The following is a 6,140-nucleotide window of genomic DNA, read 5'->3' as shown; positions in this document are numbered from 1 at the left end:
CTCAGGATCTTGAGCACGTATGCACATGTGTCCTGCATGAGTTTAAACCTCCAAGTCCGGGACTCAAACCACGGTCAACTACATGGGAGTCCAGCGACATAACCATTATACCAACTGCTGGTCTCTCTATTTTTATTTTTTAATGCATTCTTATGAACTTTTTGAAGTTCCCTGCATACTCACACATATGAATTTATGTATATAAACAAATATATGTATTTACACATACTTAAAATCTCCTCTTTGTATATATTTAAAATATCTGGTTTTGATTTGATACTAAAGGGCATATTTTACATCCTTTCATGTCTACACACTCCCACCCACTTACCATATATGAGGAGGTCTTCAAAAAGTTAACGAAAATTTCATATTATGAAAAAAAACTATGTATTTTTTGCATCAGAATAAACTTATACTTTAATTTCATTTTTCCATAAACTTTTAAAGTCCATTCATGTGTAATTCCTTCCTCTGAAAGTGAGAAGCCTGGCTGCCACTACTCTCAATATATTTATTTATCGACTCAATCCCCTCTAAATGTAACAAATCTTACAACTCCACCCAGTTAAATCATTAGTCTAAGAAATGCTGACCATGCACACACAGATGCTCATGCACACACATACACACTCACACATGCACGCAAATAAGTTATAACTTGTCAAACTCATAGCTTTGAAGGAGGAAGGAAAAGGGGAAAATAAGGAGAAGAAAGGGAAGAGAGAATGTGAAAGGAGAACAGAGGAGGAAGAAAGGTTACCAGAAGCTTTTAACTAATTCATTTTTCATTATGAAAGCAAGGAAAGAAAAAAGGGAGGGAGGGAAAAAGAAAGGAAGGAAAAGCATATGACAGATTACCATATAATTTCTTAAGGAATTTGAGACAACTTCCAAAACAAATATGAGAAAAAAAAAAAAAAAGACTGAAAAAACATTGCCAAAATATTAACTACAGTTAGATAGCTGGATTTGGGGTGAGTTTCGTTTGCCTCTTAATTGTCTTCCCAAACTTTCAACAGTCAACATGTACAGTATTATATTTTTTGAAAAACAATGGCCTTTTAAAATAAAGTAAAACGATAAGACAAACTAGAAAAGTACAGAAATAAATTCACATGCATATGCCCAATTGGTTTTCAACAATGGCACTAAGAAAATTTGATGGAAAAAGGATAGAGTTTTTAAAAAAATGGTTGGAACAATTAGCTACTCATGTGCAATAATAATAATAATAATAATAATAATAAAATTCTGAACTCCATCTCTAACCGTACTTTGAAACATATATAAAATATTAACTCGAAGGCCAGCCCCATAGCATAGTAATTAAAGGAACTGGATTCTACATGGCCAACTGTATTTTGAATCCTGGCCAAAGGGTCTTGAAAAACATGCTAGATGTGTGTGTGTGTGTGTGTGTGTGTGTGTGTGTGTGTGTGTGCCCCAAATCCTGATAAGTTAGAGAAATGGTGAAGGAATTACGGCATGGCCACAGTCCATGGGTGAGTGCTTTCTCCTTCTGTCTCTCTATCTACCTTCCCCTCTCTCTCTGGTGAGTACATGTGCCTGCTGGCAATTTAAAAAAACCATTAACTCAAAATTTATCATACATCTAAATATAAACCTAAAACTATAAAACTTCTAGAGTACAAAGAGAAAATATTTTGTAATCTTGGATTAGGAGAAATACATTCTCGCTTTTAAAAATAAAAAGACATGGGAACCAGCAGTTAGCGTAATGGCTATGTTGCTGGACCCCCACGTAGTCGACTGCGGTTCGCGTTCTGGACCCAGTGGCTTAAAACTCACGCCGGGTGCGTGTGTGTGCGTGCCCAAGATGCCGAGAGAATGGAGGAGAAGGGATTGCGGTGTGGCCATCCTCCCTGGGGGGTGATTTCTCACTTTCTGTCTGTCTCTCTCTGTCTGTCTGGCAAGCGCACGCACCCTATAGAGAAAACCTCTCAAAAAAAAAAAATCAGTAAGTAGGTTGGACTTCATTAAAATTAAGAACTTCTGTGACTGGCCTATAGCCTAATGAGTAAGAGAGTCAGATTCCACATGGCTGACTGTGGTTCAAGTCCCAACCACAGCAGCTTCAAAAACACACCAGGCACATGTGCCTGTTTCCCAGATCCCAACAGGATGGAGAAGGCATTGTGACATAATCACACCTCACTGAAGGATGCTTTCTCCCCCCTTCTCTGTGTCTTTCTGTCTGTCATTCCCTATCTATCTATCAGGTCATTGGAAAAGTCATATCAAATTTTTCTGTTTTTCTATGCATATCATGACTTTTCTGATGATCAAATATACCTCTCTCTGGGGAGCACGTGCATCCTCTGGGGATTGAAAAGAAAAAAAAACTAAGAATTTTTGTTCCTCAAAAAATATTATTTTTAAAAAAATCAGCTTGTGATTTTTAAGCTGCTAGGTTCAAGATTCAAACTACAGTCAGCCATGTGGGAATCCAGTGTCTTAACCACCACACCACCTGCTGGCCCTGAAAAAGCACCATTAAAAATATGAAAAGACAGGCCACATACTAAGAGAAATCATATGCAAATCCACATAACTGCTAGAGACGTACAGATTTTTTTAGGCGTTTTTTGCTACAGGGGGCATGTGCTTGCCAGAAAGATAGAGAGAGAGAGAGAGAGAGAGAGAGAAAGCAAGAAATCACCCATCAGGGGGGATGGCCACGCCGTAATCCCTTCTCCTTTATTCTCCTCTTGGGATCTTGGGCATGCACACACATGCACCTGGCGTGAGTTTAAGCCACTAGGTCCAGGACGTGAACCACGGTCGGCTATGTGGGAGTCCAGCAACCTAGCCATTATGCCAACTGCTGACCCCAGGACTTATAAATTTTTTTAAAACTCTTCACAATCAGTTCTAAAAAACTAATCATTCAATTTTGCAAAAATGGGTACAATATTTGAATTGAAAGAATTCACCAAAAAAGATATACTGATAGCAAATAAGCCCAAGAAAAGATGCTCAGTATAATCATTCAGAAAACAGAAAATTGGGACCAGCAGTTGGTATAATGGCTGTGACGCTGGACTCCCATGTAGTCGACTGCTCTTCGAGTCCTGGACCCGGTGGCTTAAACTCAAGCGGGGCACGTGTGCACGCATCTCCACGATCTCGAGAGGAGAATGGAGGAGAAGGGATTCTGGCATGGCCATCCCCCCTGGGGGGTGATTTCTTGCTTTCTGCCTCTCTCTGTCTTTCTGGAGAGCGCACGTGCCCTATAGCAAAAACCTCTCCAAAAACAAAAAAAAAAAAAAACAAAAACAACAAAACAGAAATCAGAAAATTTAAGAAGCAAGAAGACATAACTGCCTACCTATTAGACTGGCTAAAATTACAGACCGGCCACATCAAGTGTCGATGAGGATCTAGAGCAACTAGAATTCTTACACACTGCTAGTGGTAATCCAAAATAATACAACTACTTCGGAAAATAGTTGGATTGTTTCTTTAAAAGTAGCATATATATTTATCCTGACTTTGCCATTTTACTCCTAAAAAAAAAAATGAAAGTTTATGTCCACATAAAGATGAATACACAGATAAGACAACTTTATCTGTAGCACACAAAAACTAGAAAGAACCCAAATCCATTAATAGATGAGTTAACAGTCTGTGATACACAATGGAATACTACTCAGCAATAAAAAATTCAGATGAATCTCAAATGAACTGGACAGGCCCAATCCTGCAGCAAATTAATTGGGTAGGTCCGGTCCTGATTAAGCCCTGTGCACTGGGAGCCACATCTGGCATGGCTGACTGTGGTTCAAAACCTGGCTGCTTCATAAACACAAAGTACATCTGTATGCATGCCCAAAATCCTGGTGGGAAGGGAAAATAGAGGAAAAAAATAGTGGTGGGACCACACTCCATTTGGGAGCAGTTTCTCTCTCTCTCTCTCTCTCTCTCTCTCTCTCTCTCTCTCATTAGAGCATGCACCCTCTGGCTAATAATAATAATAATAATAATAATAATAACTTGGGCAAAATGAAAGAAGTCAGACAAAAAAATACATTCTGTATAATTCTACACATTTCTAGATAATGCAGATTAATCTGTAAGGACAGAAAGTAGATCAGTGATTATCTAGGATAGGGCCAAAAGGTTATGGGAAGGCGCAAGAGAGGCCCTAGGGAAGCAGATAAGCATACGCATAAGTCAGCATTTATTGGATTGGTAAACGCTATGTGTATTTAATCACAATAAACAAACTAATGAAATTGTACACTTAAAACATGTGCAGTTTATTATAAGCCAATTGTACCACAATAGAATTGTTTTAAACCACCCTATTAAACAGTTCTATTATGGTATAATTGGCATTATTTATTATTATGGGTACAATTATTATTTCTTAAGGAGAGATTCCTATATGGAAATTTACTGAGTCAAACAATAAAAACACTTAATGTTCTTGCTGCAAATTACCTTCAAGAGAGATTAGATGATTTTGTATATTTATTATGTTTTCTCAGGGACAGCAGATGGCATAATGAATACATCACTGAACTCCCACAAAGTCAACCATGGTTCGAATCTTGAACCCAGTTACTTTACACTTAAACCAGGTTGCTTGTGTGCCCAAGATCCCAAGAAAATGTAGAAGGGATTGCAGCATGGCCATCCCTCATGGGGAGGGGGGCGGAATTCTCACTTTCTGTCTTTCTGTCTCTCTCTGTCTCTCCAGCAAGCACACACACCCTATAGCAAAAATCTCTCAAAAAAAAAAAAAGTCTTCTCACTCTCTCAGACTCTAGGAATTAATTTGTTGAAACATTTGCCTAGAGTCAATCTGTAGCATGGTGGTTAAGGGAGCACGTGGCCAACTTTGGGGTTCAAGTCCCGGATCAGAGGCTTAAGAAACATGCTGGGAGCTCTGCACATGTGCCCAAAATCCCAAAAGAAGTTAAAAATGTAAAAGGACTTGCAGTGTGGCCATCACTTATGGGGAATGCTTTCTCACTTTCTCTCTCTCTCTCTGTCTCTGTCTCTCTCTCTCTCCAGTGAGTGCACATGCCCTCTGGCAATTTTTTTTTAAATTTGCCTAATTGATTGTTTTAAATGGCCTCTTGTTTTTATTTGTATTTCTATTACCACTGACTCAGTTTAAAGACAAAACTGACAAGTTGGAGCAGTTCAAAGGAAGCCAGAGGGCAATGGAGCTATAGAATGTTCTGTGAGGAATGACAGAGGGCAGAGGGATGTTCATCTGAGGGTCCACTGAGGGACCAGAAAGGCAGAGAAAGCCATGAGAGCTCTCTTCAAAGGCCCATATAGATCTCATTCTGTAGGGAATCCTGGCCTTTGCTTTGTGGTACCAGAGAAGAAGAAAAAGACCAACTTCCACATGGATGGAACTCTTTCAGGACAGAGCTTAGCTCAGGAAGAGAAAGTACCTTTGGGTGAGGGTAAGATAACAACGATGTAGACTACTAGAACTTCTGTGCAGTGAGACAGGCTACCTTTCCGGCCTGGGAAGCAATAACGAAAAGTCTGGCAGATACATGGCAGAGCAAGGTCTTACCTCAACTTACCTCATCCCCAGGGGGATGGCCATGCCTCAGTCCCTTCTCCCCCATTCTCCTCTTGGGATTTCGGACATGCACACACACATGCACGGAGTGAGTTAAGTCGCCGGGTCTGGGCAACTACGAAGAAGTTCACCAATGTAATGATTATGTTGTTGGCTGGTCCCATCAAATTTTAATTTCTCTTGTGAGAGAGGCAGGTTCTTTTATGCCTAATTCAAATGGCAAGTGAGACAGTAAAAGCCCGAATCAGTTTATTCAGAAAACCCACATATGAGCAGAGAAGAGATTAAATATATAGTAAAGCTAATAGAAGGTAAATATGTAAAAAGAGAGAAAAAGAAAAGAGGAGAGGGCATCCAAGCACTCTTGGGCTAATAAAGAAACAAACTGTGGGCGCGGCCCCCCTGGGCCTGCGCGGCCGGGGCTCTGCTCCACGTTCCGCTGCCTCTCCGGGGCTGGCATGTGGCCTCCGGGCAAGCGCGTGGTCGCCAGGCCTGCGCGTGGCCTCCGGGCCTGTGCGTGGCCCCTGGGCCTGCACATGGCCGCCAGGCATGCGCCTGCGTGGGGCCG

Source organism: Tupaia chinensis, unplaced genomic scaffold (genome assembly GCF_000334495.1).
Source record: "Tupaia chinensis unplaced genomic scaffold, TupChi_1.0 Scaffold000100_1, whole genome shotgun sequence".
Classification (NCBI taxonomy): domain Eukaryota; kingdom Metazoa; phylum Chordata; class Mammalia; order Scandentia; family Tupaiidae; genus Tupaia; species Tupaia belangeri.
This window is presented reverse-complemented; position numbering follows the sequence as displayed.